Source organism: Halichoerus grypus, chromosome 7 (genome assembly GCF_964656455.1).
Source record: "Halichoerus grypus chromosome 7, mHalGry1.hap1.1, whole genome shotgun sequence".
NCBI classification, from domain to species: domain Eukaryota; kingdom Metazoa; phylum Chordata; class Mammalia; order Carnivora; family Phocidae; genus Halichoerus; species Halichoerus grypus.
Genome location: NC_135718.1, coordinates 78,413,348 through 78,428,408, shown reverse-complemented (window position 1 = coordinate 78,428,408; position 15,061 = coordinate 78,413,348). Strand labels below are relative to the sequence as shown.

Genomic DNA, 15,061 nt, shown 5'->3' with positions numbered 1-15,061 from the left:
CAATTACCTTTAAGTGTAAATAAATGTTCTTGAGTATAAATTGGTTAAGACCTCACTCGAGGAAAATATACCTCCTCTTTTCCCTCTAAAAACATAACATTTAGGGGCGCCTGGGTGGCCCATTCGGTGAACCGCCCACCTTCAGCTCAGGTCATGATCCCAGGGTCCTGGGATCGAGTCCCACATCGGGCTCCCTGCTCAGCTGGGAGCCTGCTTCTCTCTCTGCCCCCACCCGTTACTCGTGCTCACTCTCTGTCTGAAATAAATATAATCTTTAAAAAATAAAAAAATAATAACATTTAATATTGATCAATAATACACAAGAAGTAAATATAAAAAATTCTGTTATTCCTTATGAAGGACACAGTAATTTTAAGAAAGAAAAACTTTAGTAACTAATCTCATATAACCATGTTTCTTAGCTTGAGGAAAAATAACCCATGTACCTTCTGTTTTTTAAGCTTTTATGTAAACTCCAAGAATGTGGAGAAAGGGGAACCCTCTTACACTGCTGGTGGGAGTGCAAACTGGTACAATTACCCCACCCACAGCCAAGGGGATTAAGCAACTCTCTCTGGTACGTCGTGCTCAGCCTCACAGCTGGTCTGCCTGGGGTGGCTTCCCACGCAAGATAAATCTGAAGGCCAGTCTCAAAACGAAGACATAGGCTAGGTCAGTTCCCACTCTCAGGAATCTGAGATACAAATCACTTCCCTTCTCCTGAGCCTACTCTTGTCCCGTCTACTGAAATTATCCATTTCAAAATCAGTGACCTCCACCATTGCTAAAGCCAATGGTCAGTTCTCAGTTCTCATTTAATCTGACCTATTAGCCGCACACAACACAGGTGACCTCTTGCTTCTGTTGGAAACACTCACTTTCCTTGGTCCCCAATGTACTTTCACGGTCCTTCCCTCTGACAGTTCCGTCTCGCTGTCCTTCATGGGCTCTTCCTTAGCTCTGTAAGGGCCCAAAGGGTCATTCAATTCTCAGATGTCTTCCCTGTTGTCCTTCCCTTTCTAGGTCAGCGGTCCTCAAACATTTTGCTCTCACGACCCCTTTACACTTTTAAAAAAATTATTAAGGAGCTCAAAATTGCTTGTTTCTAAGGGTTATATCCAGGGATAGTTGTGATAGAAAATTTTTAAATATTTATGAATTCATCTAAAAGCAACGATAAGCCCATTACGTGTCAACAAAAGTAACATATTTTAATGAAAAATGTATTTCCCAAAACAAAAATACATGTCTTTAGTAAGAAAAGTGGCAGAGTTTTACTTGAAAATCTCTTTAATATCCAGCTTCACAGACAAGAGCAGACTGCCATGTCTGTCTACGTGCGCTCTGCTGTGATGTCCCACGTCGCCTCTGAAAAGCGCTACTGTACTGAACGTCTTAGTATTGCTATAAAAAGTTGTGACTCTGCAGATCCCTCTACAGGCCCAAGGAGCCCCAGGGGTCCTTACTTGGAGAACATTTCAGGGGACCTCATCCAATCCCCTGGGTTTAAGGACCATCCCTTCTAGGACAACTCCCAGTAAAAAGGTGACCCCAGGCGGGGCTCTCTTAACCTCTAGGTTCAGACAGCCTACCGCCTCCTCAATATCCCCACTTAGATATCCAACAGGTATGTACTTGAACTCATGAAAGACCTGACTCCCCACAGCCCCGGCATTTTCTTCCTGCATGTAGTAAATGCAGTAAATGATAACTCATTTACTCAGTAAATGATAACTCAACTTACCAGCACCTCAGGTCAAACTCTTTGGAGAAACCCTGGGTGCCTCTTTCTCCCAAATCCACGCCTGACCATACCCAAATTCTACTGCCCTGCTTTAGGAGCGTATCCAGAATCAGACCACTTCCTACTCACCCCTCACTACTCCCCCGACCCGAGCCAAGGGTACACAGCTGGCCTGGACAATGGCAAGAGCCTCCTAACTGGTTCCGTGCATCCCCGTGTCCCCTCCACATCGAAGATGGCGTTTTCACCATCACTCCATGCCCTTGCCCTGCTTTATTTTTCCTCCTAAAACTCCCCAATACCTGGCACATGTGTCTCTTCTCCCCCTCCCAATAAAATGAGAGCAGGGACTTCGTCTGGCTTCACGCTCTAGCCCCCGTACCTAGAACGGGGTCTATGGAGCAGAAGTGCAAGGCCTGTTGTTTGAGTGGATGAACCGAGACGCCGGTCCAGGCAGCATCTGAAAGCGAGGGCCAAGGTAACAAGGTAGAGAGGCCAGGAGAGCCGCATGCAAACCAGCACGTTGGAGGAGCAGAAACCATAAATGTGGGCGAAGTAGCACCAAGACAAAAGGAGACAAGAGCTGTGGCAGATTGTGCTGGAATAAAGGCCAGGGATCTCCATGGTCACCCGACCTTTACGGACTCCAAATAGTAGCCCTTAAACGTCACTTGAAATACATAAACATCTTTGGGCCAAGATGAGTGTCACCTGAGTCACTGCAGGACGGTCTTACACTCGTCGTGCACGTACATCTTCAACAAAAAGGAATGACTGGCCAGTGCAAAGGAAAACGATGAGTCTGCGTAGTCTACTTTGCGAACCCTCAGCCTACACAGTGACTTCTCAGTCATTCTCACAAACTCGTCCCAAGAGGGGGGCAACACTGTAAGATTAATCGTCACACTGAACCAGGTCCTCATTGGCACTGAAATTCCGTGCGTCTGCCTAGAAAACCCCACAGCCAATCACTCTGGTCAGGAGTCTAAGAATGAGCATCACGGTTACTTAATAGTATTTAAAATCAAAGTCACAAAACGATAAACAGCACATCGGCTGGCAAATATTTTAACCAAAAAGAAGCAAGCAGTTTTTTTCTTTATTTTATGAGCAAGAAGGAAGAGTAGCACGGACGGGCTCAGACCACGACGAGAACCCCCAAATCCGGCTGGACGGTGTGGGACAACAGCAGTGACGGTCCCTCACCGTCCTCCGGGGCTCAGGACCCGTATCTCCTCACCAAGCCCATGGGGGGCCTTCCTTTAATCTGCCACCAATTTAAAGTTTCTTTATTCAGACTGAAACAGGACACCGCACCCAATGATCCCAGCGAACTGCCTTTTCCCGGCTCCATGGACACAAGAGCAAAGGAGGCAGGGTCCCTGGAGGGGATGGAGGAGACGCTGCCCGGACTCTGGTCTCTGTCACTGCCGTACCCTCTCCCTGGAAGCTACGCCGTCAGCTTCTGCACAATCACGGGCACAACTCTTCTGAAACATCCCCAATAAAATGAGAACGGGAACATTTTTAAAGCAAAGTGATTTTTAAACATCTTTAAATAGAGAAAAGGAAAAGCAGAAAGGGTAGTTCCCGAAAAGTTCTTTCTTAACTTTCTTAAGAGACCTGAGGAAGGAGGATATAAATTTGGGGCTTTGCGAGCTGAGCAGAGAAAACTAATCTCCCTCCCTCCCTCCCATGACTTTGGCTTGTGAACAGACACAGTTCCTTCCTCATGCTCAGGACGTAGAACACATTTTGCTAAGAGCTGGGAAGCTTCTTGAGAAGTCACCCAGGTGATGGAGAGCACGGGCGTGGCTGTGACAAAGCGGCTTTGAACCACTGATCTGTGCTTGTGCAAGGTTGGGCCTGCTTTGCTGGGTCTGGAATAAGGAGAACATCTGGGCCTCTGTCTTCTTGCCCCAGAGAGAGCAGGCGTGTGCCCTCCGCCTTCATGTCCTTACTGGGAGGTTACCTCCACACTGAGGCCTTCCCTGCCTTCCTGACAATGCACCACGGGGCGCATCTCACCCACATGCACACACGCCTACTCCTCAGCTATTGTTTGGCCAGAACCCTGATCATCATCTAGCACCCATGCATATTCCTTGTTCCTCTAAGTTTATCCAAAGGCTTTCTCCCATTAGGCTGTAAGCTCCAAGGTGTAGGACTGGGTTATTTTGTTTGTTTGTTTAAAATGGTTCAGGGGTTGGAGCGCCTGGGTGGCTCAGTTGGTTAAGCTTCTGCCTTCGGCTCAGGTCATGATCCCGGAGTCCCAGGATCGAGTCCCGCATCGGGCTCCCTGCTTGGCGAGGAGCCTGCTTCTCCCTCTGACCCCCTCTCATGTACTCTCTCTCTCAAATAAATAAATAAATAAATCTTTAAAAATAAATAAATAAATAAAATAAAGTGGTTCAGGGGCACCTGGGTGGCTCAGTCGTTAAGCATCTGTCTTCGGCTCAGGTCATGATCCCAGGTCCTGGGATCGAGTCCCACATCGGGCTCCCTGCTCAGCAGGGAGTCTGCTTCCTTCTCTGCCCCTCCTCCCACTTGTGCTCTCTCTCTCTCTGTCTCTCTGTCTCTCACTCAAATAAATAAATAAAATCTTCAAAAAAACAAAAATAAAGTGGTTCACTATGTGAAGTTATCTAAAGGAGGGCCTAGAATGTAAAAGCGACACCAAAAATTCGGTGAATAAAGGAAACTCTTGAAAGTCCCTGCAAGGTCCCGGGATTTTCATTAGCGATAGAGTCCTGAGGATATAAAAGGCATTCCACGGATATTACGACCTTCAGAGAAGAGACGATCTGAGCTGTTAAATAAAGCGAACAGCAATGTCAGAGATGACACAGGATAGCTGATTACGTAGCGAGGAGTACAGAAGAAACAACTATTATAAACCCATGGGGGCAAGATCGCTCTGGGTTATCCTACCTGATGACACTAGGAACTTTACACATTCTCCGCAGGAAACAAAGTTGACAAGAGGACTGAGTCTGAAAACAGACTCTGGGTTGCGAGTGGATACATGTTATGCGTTCTTGACCCCTCTGGCTACTCGTCCCCAATCACTGGGCCCCATCACTGAGAAAGATCACTCAGTCGGTTTTATTTTGATTCGCTCATTTTTGATAGAAGGGAAAACCCACAGAATGTGAGAATGTCGGGACAATAATCATGCCTCCAAATACTTTTTTTAGTAGTGGCTTTTTTGACTGTGTAGGGGTTTGTAAGTGAATCTATTAATAATTAACATTTTCCACCAAACATGTTGGAAGAAAAAGATTCTGTAAGTTAGCTATTACTTATATAACCTTTGCTTCTATCTTGGTTTCTTTCCCAAACTAACACAGGTAGAAATAGATATATACAGTCAAAACAAAACGCATCTTTCAGTGTGATATAAATAACTTATCAAAGGAGTGGTCCAGGATTAAAAACCCCTGCATAAAAAGCAAAAAGACTGATCCACATCAAAAAGGCTTTCTTCATTTTACTAGAGGTTTTAAGAAGTCCTTTTTAAATTAGTGAACTTGTCAACCTAAATTAATTCCATTTATTAAAAATACCACTGCTATAATTTTCAGAAATGCGTTCACTGCATGAAAAATACAACTGAAAAGAGCAAGAAAACCCTGGGAAAAGTCTATGTTATCAAACTTTGAGCAAAAAATAATAAATAGTGAATGCTTTGGATTAAATAATTTAAAAGCCTAAAAATATTTATAACTTGAGTTGCAAACCATTTTCCTCCTTAGAAACCATTTCCACCAATGCCAATGCAAAGTAAACATTACAATGTTTTAAAAACAAACAGCCATTTCTTCGTGACTAAATGTGAAGATCCATTAGGCACACACCTTTTATAAAATTAAAATTCCAAATCAGTTACTCAAAGAAACCATACTAAATATTAACTCCTCTCAGCCCTTCAAATGTTAATGTTAAAATTTCTAATCGTAATATGGTCTTATGTAAACGTCTACAGCTAGCAATACCACTGTCATGCTTACCATGTTATGTTTCTGCTTCTTTTCACGGCAAATATTTAAAGCACACTATTCCTTTTCAAGGTTTCAAAGTACACATCTGTACGGGGCAATTACTATTCCTACTCGGATCACCATAACTTGAGCTTTCTACCACTTTAAATCAACTTTTAGTCCATCTAACATTTGCTTAGAACCATAATACATGCTTAAACAATTACTCATCAGCTTACGTCGTGCCCAGTATGGTGCTATTTCCAGGACACCGTGACCCACTTGGCAATGCAGAAGGAGGGGGGCCAGGGAGGGTCAGGGAGAGCCAGACGCATTAGGCTAGTAACGAAGATGGCAGGTCCTTTTCTGCAACATTAATCCAGGACAGGACTCTCAAAAACAGATGATTAAAGTTCACAACAGAGTATGTGATTCCTTCAGGGTCCCGAGTGGCGCACATGCAGGTTACACACTCCCATCAGGTGGCAATGCTTAGGTTTACTCCAAGAGTATACAGCCAACTGCATTTTCAAATCCTAAACCTGATCCCGCAGATCTGTGCGCTGTGCAGAGAAACCATTACATTCAGAATTTCTTCTTGAGGTTGATTTCTTGTTCTCATCACCGGCATAGTCTACTACTTGCAACTATTCTCACTTACCAATAATATTCCGCTAATTCAGAATCAAACAAAATAACACTGAATAAAAGGACCGACTGGTGTGCATCAGAGCCTCTCTGGACATCACCATGAAGACCCATGGTGGATATCATATAGGGGGAGTTACTCGGGAATCAAAGCTTACTTGGAAGGGTAAAATTATATCATATAGTAAATCATTAGACAGGTAATTAAATCCATGAACAAAAAAATAAATCTCATTTCAAGAAGCAATGTCTCAAAGACATCAAGGTCTGCCCAACTCAGAAAGCATATTACAAGGTGTTATTCTCCACCTCATTTGACCTAGTCTGACGGTGTAGAGCAGACACCCAAAATAAAAGGAGCAACTGGGCTTATACTTAAGTTTTTAGTAATTTTTTGAGCTCTGCCCCAAATGTTTTCCCACTCCATCTATTAGAAGCACCTACTAAGGGGCACCTGGCTCAGTGGGTTAAGCGTCTGCCTTCAGCTCAGATCATGATCGCGGGTCCTGGGATCAAGCCCCGCATCGGGCTCCCTGCTCAGTGGGGGGAGTCTGCTTCTCCCTCTTCCTCTGCCACTCCCCCTGCTTATGCTCTCTCTCTCTTTTTCTCATTCTGAAATAAATAAATAAAATCTTAAAAAAAAAAACAAGCACCTACTAAAAACAAAGCAATAAAACCAGATCTTTCCTTTCCGCAGAATGACACAACAGATACCTTAAACAACCCCCGCCCAAATAAAAATAACGAAAGAAGAAGAAAATACATCTTTTTAAATGCACTGGTGAGGTGACAATAAAGTAAGAGACAGTAGAAGTGGGAAAGCCCCAAAACCAGAACCCCGGTCACGCTTACCCTCCATTACGATCCTTATGTGGACCAGAGAGGCCATAAACCCAAGCCACTCAGCTGTGAGTTGAACAGATCCCTGCATTACATTGGACCTCACAGAACTGTGCCCTCAAGATATGGGTGATTTCTTTTTAAAGTGAGTATATGTGTGTGTGTGTGGGGGGGGGGGGGTGGAAAATCTCCCTTGAGAATTCATAACCGGCAACTGGTACTCTGTGGTTTTGTGGTCCAAATTCAAAAAACCACAAGCAGGGAACTGAATTGATGGTGCCTACAGGTACTTGACAGAAGCAAGTATGAACACTTCGATCTAGGCCTTAAAGAACTTGCACAGATAAAACTTCCAAGACCCATGAGCTCACAGTCAATAAATCATAAATACGTAAGGAAATTTTCGTCACCATGAGTGAGTGCCAACAGACACAGGCAAATGAGTCAGATCTGAAAAGATGTCATATACTGGAATTCAAATGCTGGAAGGCAACATAAAATAAACAGACTTAATGTATCTCAATAAATAAAGGAAGTCTGAAAAGGAGTAAAATTTTATTTAAAAATTATTATCATGCTGACTTCAGAAGGGACCAAAAATAATGGTTAAAAATTTAAAAATTAAAAAAGCATATTTATTGGGGCGCCTGGGTGGCTCAGTGGGTGAAGCGTCTCCTTCGGCTCAGGTCATGATCCCAGGGTCCTGGGATCAAGCCCCACATCGGGCTCCCTGTTCAGCGGGGAGGCTGCTTCTCCCTCTGCTGCTCCACCTGCTTGTGCTCCCAATCTCTCTGTCAAATAAATAAATAAAATTTTTTAAAAAAATTAAAAAATTAAAAATAAATATTTATTGAGCACCTATGTACTAGGTGTTGTACCTCTGTCTAGGCTCTAGAGATAAAGCAGTAGGGTTAAAAAAAAATGAAATAAGTAAAATTAAAAAGTATAAAAATCCCTTTTTTATCAAGGGCAGTGTAAACAGCAGATTAAAAATAAACTGAAAAGAAACTGGTGAACCAAAAGACAAATGCAAAGACATCGTCCAGAATTGTACAGACAAGGACAAAGACAAAAAATAAAAAAGGGAGACAGATCGAGGAAGAAACTCAACATATGTCTTGCGGAGTTTCTTGTTGAAGAAAATAATAAAGAAATGAGGAAGAGGCATTTTTCTAATAAATAATGGTAAAATTTTCCTAATATCAATCTTCAGACTCAGAAAATCCAAAAAGTCATAATCAGGAAAAGGGGAAGGCAAGGAAAGAGAGCTCCCCACTTGGATGTAAAAAACCATGACTACCAAAGACAAAGCAGAATCTTGAAAGCAGCCAAAGAGAAAGAGAGCTGAGCTATTTAAACTGGACTTGGGAGTTAAGCAGGCACAAAAGGAAAGGAATGAGTCTTCCACAGAGCAGTGTGAGCAAAGGCACAGAAGGAAACAGAAACAGGTAATGAAGAGTTCACAAACTGTCAGGCTCAATCAATCTCACGCACCACACCACTCTTGACGACAAGAACATCTTCCCACTGTCCACATTAACCCTAATATAAAAACCAGTCTCCTAGGGCCCTTAACAAGTTGTAACGACCACCCTTTGCTGACCCCATCACTAAAGTTACCTCCCACCACCAATGCTTGGGAGGCTAGCCGTCCGTCTCTCCTAACCTTACAACTTCTGAGGCACATTTATGGAAACCATGAACCTCAAAGCAGGTGAGTCTATGGGAATTCCAACTGGAGGGATTATGTTAAGTACCAAACCCAAGAAGCAAGGTGTGCCTGTGAGAAATACAGGCAGAAGTGAAACCTGAAGTAATACCGTGTGAACGTGTATCTTCCTTCTGTCAACCTGCCCTAGGTTCTCTATGCCATCATGACTCTCAGTCTTTCCTTCCTGAAGCAAGAGTCCTTTCTTTAAACAAAACTTTGTGGAAGTTCAGTACATAAAACATATAAAAGCGGGGCTGTGGGTTGATGGGACAATACAGAGGTCAAGGGCCTTGTCCTCCACCCTCAGCCCTAACCCAGCCCCCAGGCACGTTGGAATCCCAAGGGCAATAAGGAACCAGGTCTGGAAAGCAGTGGCCTAGTGGGGATGGTGATGGTGGTGATGATGATGATGGTGGGGATGGTGATTAATTTAACTTAATAACGAAGTGTAGGAGAGAAGAATAATAAGGAACAATGCATTACAGCCCCTGCCACGTCAGCCTGTTCTGGGTGGAGCGCTTCTGCCAGCTGTAAGCGCCTCAGCTGGGGAACTCCAACCCCAAGGAGCATAGGACTCTCTGGTTCACAAGCCACACTAGGCTGCACTGGGAATGTCGCCCCGGGACATTCTAGTATCAGTCTAATATCAATCTTCAGACTCAGGCAGCCTGTGGCTGGGGTCGCTGCAGCAGTCTGACCTAGGGTTTAACCCACGTGGAAGAGACGAAGAAGATGGGAGGGGAAATGCTCACTTAACTAGTACATGAAGCATCAAATACATTAAGCAACCAGGAGGCTGAAAACCTGCAAATCAGAATTTGAGAAGTTTCACTCAAGTATGGAGAAACTAGTCACTTGTCAAAGGTGGGTCGCCTCTGGGGCACCTGGGTGGCACAGTCGGTCAAGCGTCCGACTTCTGATCTCAGCTCAGGTCTTGATCTCAGGGTCGTGAGATCAAGCCCCGCACCGGGCGCCGCGCTGGGTGTGGAGCCTGCTTGTCCCTCTCCCTCTGCTCCTCCCCGCTTGTGCTCCCCTTCTCTTTCTCTCTCTCAAAAAAAACAAAAACAAAAACAAAAAACAAACAAAAAAAAGCACAAAAACGTGGGTCGCCTCACTGAAAGGAAAAGCAGGTTTCAAAGCACCCAGGTCAAAAGGAACGTCCCGTGCTTCCTTCAAGCACAGCATTCGTCCTGGGGAATTTACACATCACGCTCACTGCATAACATGGCTGATGTTACCCGGGTTTTCTCATCACCAAGTCTTCACCATCATTAGTCATTTTACAGGATGGATGAAAACTACTGGCAATTGTGCTTATTTCAATACTTCTGTCCTACCACGGTGGCCTACTTTGGAGAGGTACTAACTATCAAAGATCAGGATGGAGTAACTTTTGCTATTATCCACAGAGAACATTTTATAGCCGCTTCTTAGCATGTTGTAAAAGAAAATTTTAAAACATGGGGAAAACACTGACGTTATAATAAGTAAAAATGGATCTAGAACACTGTCATTCTAATTTTGTACTTTTTAGGTGGTATACTCATTCACAGGAATAAAACCTGGAAGTAGCCACACCAAAACCTTATCAGTGGCTACCTCTGCGTGGTGGTGTGTATTTTGCTGTTTGAACCCGTCAATGTTTACCAAACTTTCTGTGTAATATCAGGGGAAAGACACATTTCAAAACAAAAAGAAACAGGGGCGCCTGGGTGGCTCAGTGGGTTAAGCGTCTGCCGTCAGCTCAGGTCATGATCCCGGGGTCCTGGGATGGAGTCCCGCATAGGGCTCCCTGCTCAGTGGGGAATCTGCTCCTCCCTCTGCCCCACCCCCCCAGCTCGTTCCCTCACTCTCTCTCAAATAAATAAATCTTTTAAAAAAAAAAAATTTTACTCACAGTGACATTGATGTTATATACCTGACATTTTGAGATCTGCAGATTTTGTAAATTTTGAGATTCCCATATAAACGCCGGAGCTACCCTGACCTGTGTGATTGTGTGGCCACACTCCAGGCACCGTTGCTTCGGAAGGAACAGAAAGAAGCTCATGCCACCACTCAGGTGAGTCGAGCCTCGTTGCTACGGGCAGCGCGGGAAGCTCATGGGGGAGGACGGTGGGTGGCCGGAGCAACCACTCCTCCCAGATGCCCAGAGGTGGCTCGGTCCACTGTAAACCACGTGGCGCAGCCTCACCAGTGCGAGCACCAGGCGCATCTAGAAGCCTCCACCTCTGTGAGGACAAGGCTTATTTAACCACCTGTTGTAAGGCTGCCTTTGTTTTAATGCAAAGCACAAAAAGCCTCCTGGACGTGTCTGCCACGTAAATGTGCCCGAGGTGTGTAATCAGGGAGGCAGGGTCATTGTCAAAAGCACAGTCCGGGAAATCAAACCAATCCAGGTTCATGTGCTGGCTTCCTGACGTCCCAGCTGCAGCTGATTCATGCTTCAAAGAAGGTAGACCACACCTCCCGCCAGAGCTTTGGGTGAAGATTTAAAATACGTACGGGTACATAGAGCGTTTGCTAACGAAAAAAAAATATTTTAGAAGCCTAAATAGGCAGATTTTTCAAACCATGTAGCCCACTACTGAAAAATAAAGTGGATTCCATTTATTCTCAAACTGCCTCAAACTTCAAGCTCACATCCTTCAGGGCAGCTTCCCAGCTGTGCACACCGACAGCATACGCACTTGAATACATGGTCTACACTTCGAAGGATCCGGGCTCCCAAACAGCTCTGTGAACTACATGAAGATTTCTGGCAAAGCGGCGTGTCTCTGCTATGTCATCTTCACTGACCCTGTCCTGCAAGGGTCTGGATGACGGGGCTGGGTCAGAAACACGCAAGCCCACTCTTCCACCTACACTGGCCTCGGCATCGACTCACAACTCATCCACCAACACAGGAGAGCCTGCGCTAGAAAAGGGACACTTCATCGTGTCTCAGACCGATAATATGTTTGCAGTAAAATTATGAAACCGTAACTGTTGAAAATACTAAGTTTTAATACGCTCGTTAAATGCTTAAGTGTGATCATAAACCAAACAAGACTCCGTGAAACGGGAACAAGCAGCAGACACTGGTGGAAAAAGTAGAGTGGGAGAGTTACAATTCCACAGGCATTGGGGTGTTTTTCAAATCCTGACAGCATGGGACACGATCTCCACAGCGCAGAATGAGAGACAGGCAGACCTACGGCCGAACGCCGTGACCGCCAGGCGCACTGTGGGAAATAGCAGCGAGCCATGCAACCACTTGGAACCTCAGTATCCTCATCTAGGCAAGGGGACTAGTTTAATGTTCCCATGATGATGTGGTGATCAAAGACATAAAATACTTGGCCCGGGGTACATCTTAGTGTTCTACATTGGTAGATTAAATGGAAAACAAAAGGGGCGCCTGGGTGGCTGAGGCGGTGAAGTGTCCGCCTTCAGCTCAGGTCATGATCTCAGGGTCCTGGGATCGAGCCCCACATCGGGCTCCCTGCTTGGCGGGGAGCCTGCTTCTCCCTCTCCCTCTGCTCCTCCTCGTGCTCATGCTCTCTCTCTCTCTCAAATAAATAAATAAAATCTTTAAAATAAATAAAAGGAAAACAAAAAAAACCTAAAGGATCAAGGTGACACATACATGACACGGCCAATTCCATACGAAAACAGCCAGCGTATCAAAAGACAACCACTGAAGGTCACGGAATAGGAAATAATGGGCGACCCTGACCTTGACAATAAGCATTACTGAAAAGATAAGAATTAAAGGCTATCAGCAAGGCAAGGAAGCAAGCACTTCACACTGTAACTTGGGGGGGGGCGGGGAGGAATGGGAGGGGTCAAAGTGCACAACTCACAGGGTATGGGTCAGGGTAGGACTAAAGCCAGGAAGGAACAGGGGACTCAAAGGTCACGCCCTCGCTGAGCTTTGATACTGCTGCCCCATTCCCAGAATCAAAGGCAGGGCGCTCTGGCTACAAATTTGTTATCACTGCCATCCGCCTGCAGTTGCAAGCTGCTTTTATGGTCTCTCTTGTCCTGCAGGCAACAGGAAGGGCTCCGGGGAGGCTGCGTCAGAGCTGCCCTAGGAGTTAAGGGCAACAGCCCCCAGCTCGGTCAAGTGGCTTCTGAGGCCAGAAGGTGGGTGACGGTTGGCCCTAAACACAGCGTCCGTTCCAGAGAGCGGCTCTGGCTGACGGGGGGCGGCAGAACGGGCCAGGGCAGGGTCAGCCCAAGCTCTGCCCATCACCTACCTCCAACAGCAGCTGTACTGCATTTATCGACGGGCTCCTTCTACGTTATTCTCGCGTCCGCTTCCTCGGGCAGGGTCTTGTCCCTTCCTTCATGACGTTCCCAACCAGACGCTTTTGTGCAGTCCCCAAAGATCTCAGTGATGTCCCTGGAATAGAGGAGCAACTTAAACTTGGCCACCGTGAAAATGGAACCATAAAACCCTAAAGCTGAGAGACACCTTATCAACCCAGGCCACGTCACTGGAAGTGAACACATGGACAAGTTAGATTGAAAAACAAAAAATTCACAACTGGCTCCCATCCTCCTCTTTCCTTTCTTTCTGTTTTTGAAAATTTTTTTATTTTTGCCGAAAATATACATAACATGAAACCCCATCTTTTCTTAATTGAAAACTCAAGTCTGTAACTCTCTGTCACAGAGGCATTTCTCTTTTATAAATTTATCTACATTCTTTGTCAACAAATAACTGATTTTCACAAATTATCGGCATCACCTTCAATATGAAAACAAAGGGTAACTAGTGTTACCCTCTTTACAAGTCGGTGAAAAGGTGGTCACTTCTCTGAGCGAAAACCATAACCCTCATGAACGATAGATAATCTGCTGTTAGTCATAAACTAACAAAAATTAGGCTTGCCATTACACTGGCTCAAGAGTGTTGAATTAAAGCTCCAGAGTAAAATATATTTACATAAAAAAAATCATGTCCTGATGATACCAACATACAGTGTAGAGACCTGCTGATTACATATGTGTAAATGGGCTTCTGCATAACCAGGAAGCTAGAGAGGTTTTGCATCTGACAAAGAACAAAGAGCCTTCTTCATGCAGTCCCTCATCCACAGCTGTTGGTATTTCCACGCGGAAGAATGTGCAATCGAATGGCAGCTCACAACAGGGCATCTTATTGTAATCATGTTTAATCAATAGCATTCTATTTTTTTCTCTCTAGAACCATCTATTAGAAGTGGGTCCTCAACCCTTTTCAGGGTCACATAAGCCCTACATCACTTACTAGTTGATGAAAGCGAAGGCTATTCTAATACCACTCAAATTTCAGAAAGTCCTTCAATTCTTTGAAGCCCATTCTTGGGCCCCAGGATAAAAATCCTAAGGCCAGGTACCAAACAGGGTGGCGGATATCTTGAGCCTACCCAATAGAATTAACTGTGTGAGGAAACAATTCTTAGAACAAAAGAAACCACTCTTAACAGCCATGAGGACCTTGTCAGGGCCTAAGGCAGCGCCCCCAATTACCCTCTATTTTTCCTGTCTGTGAAAAATAGGGCTACAGCTATAAATAATCAAATACAGGTGGTCTCTGGGTTGTAATGGTTCAAGTTATGACTTCTTGACTTTACGATGGTGCAAAAGCAATACACACTCAGTAGAAATGGTACTTTGAATCCTCACCTATTCCTGGTCTAGCGATACACGGTAGAATACTGAGTGCTGATGCTGGGCGGCATCAAGCCCCAGCTCCCAGGCAGCCACGAAACACGAGGGTAACTTACAGCCATTCTGTACCCACACAACCCTTCTGGTTTTCATTTTCAGGACAGTACTGAATAAATTACATGATTCATTCAACATTTTATTATAAAACGGGCTTTGTGTTAGTGGATTTTGCCCAACTGGAGGCTAATGTCAGTGTTCCGAGCACATTTAAGGCAGGCTGGGCTGAGCTATGATGCTCAGCACGTTAGGTGTAGCAAATGCATTTCCAACTTACAATACTTTCAACTTACGATGGGTTTATCATGACGTAAGCCCACAGTAAGTTGAGGAAGATATGTACAGTGGCCAAGAAAGCTACTGTCACAAACTAAAAAAAAAAAAGTAACAAAAATTAGGCTTGCCATTACACTGGCTCAAGAGTGTTGAATTAAAGCTCCA

The 15,061-nt window shown here is 44.8% G+C and overlaps 1 protein-coding gene across 10 annotated transcripts in view; it reads right to left on the bottom strand.

Moving 5' to 3' along the window:
• SGMS1 (sphingomyelin synthase 1) overlaps nucleotides 1-15,061 on the bottom strand; it is a 270,354-nt gene that overhangs the window by 126,093 nt on the left and 129,200 nt on the right. For all 10 annotated transcript variants that reach the window (XM_078077801.1, XM_036123426.2, XM_036123430.2 and 7 more), the window contains one exon: nucleotides 13,165-13,310. The gene's annotated coding sequence lies outside the window, so the exon portion shown is untranslated. The remainder of the gene's footprint in view (nucleotides 1-13,164; nucleotides 13,311-15,061) is intronic.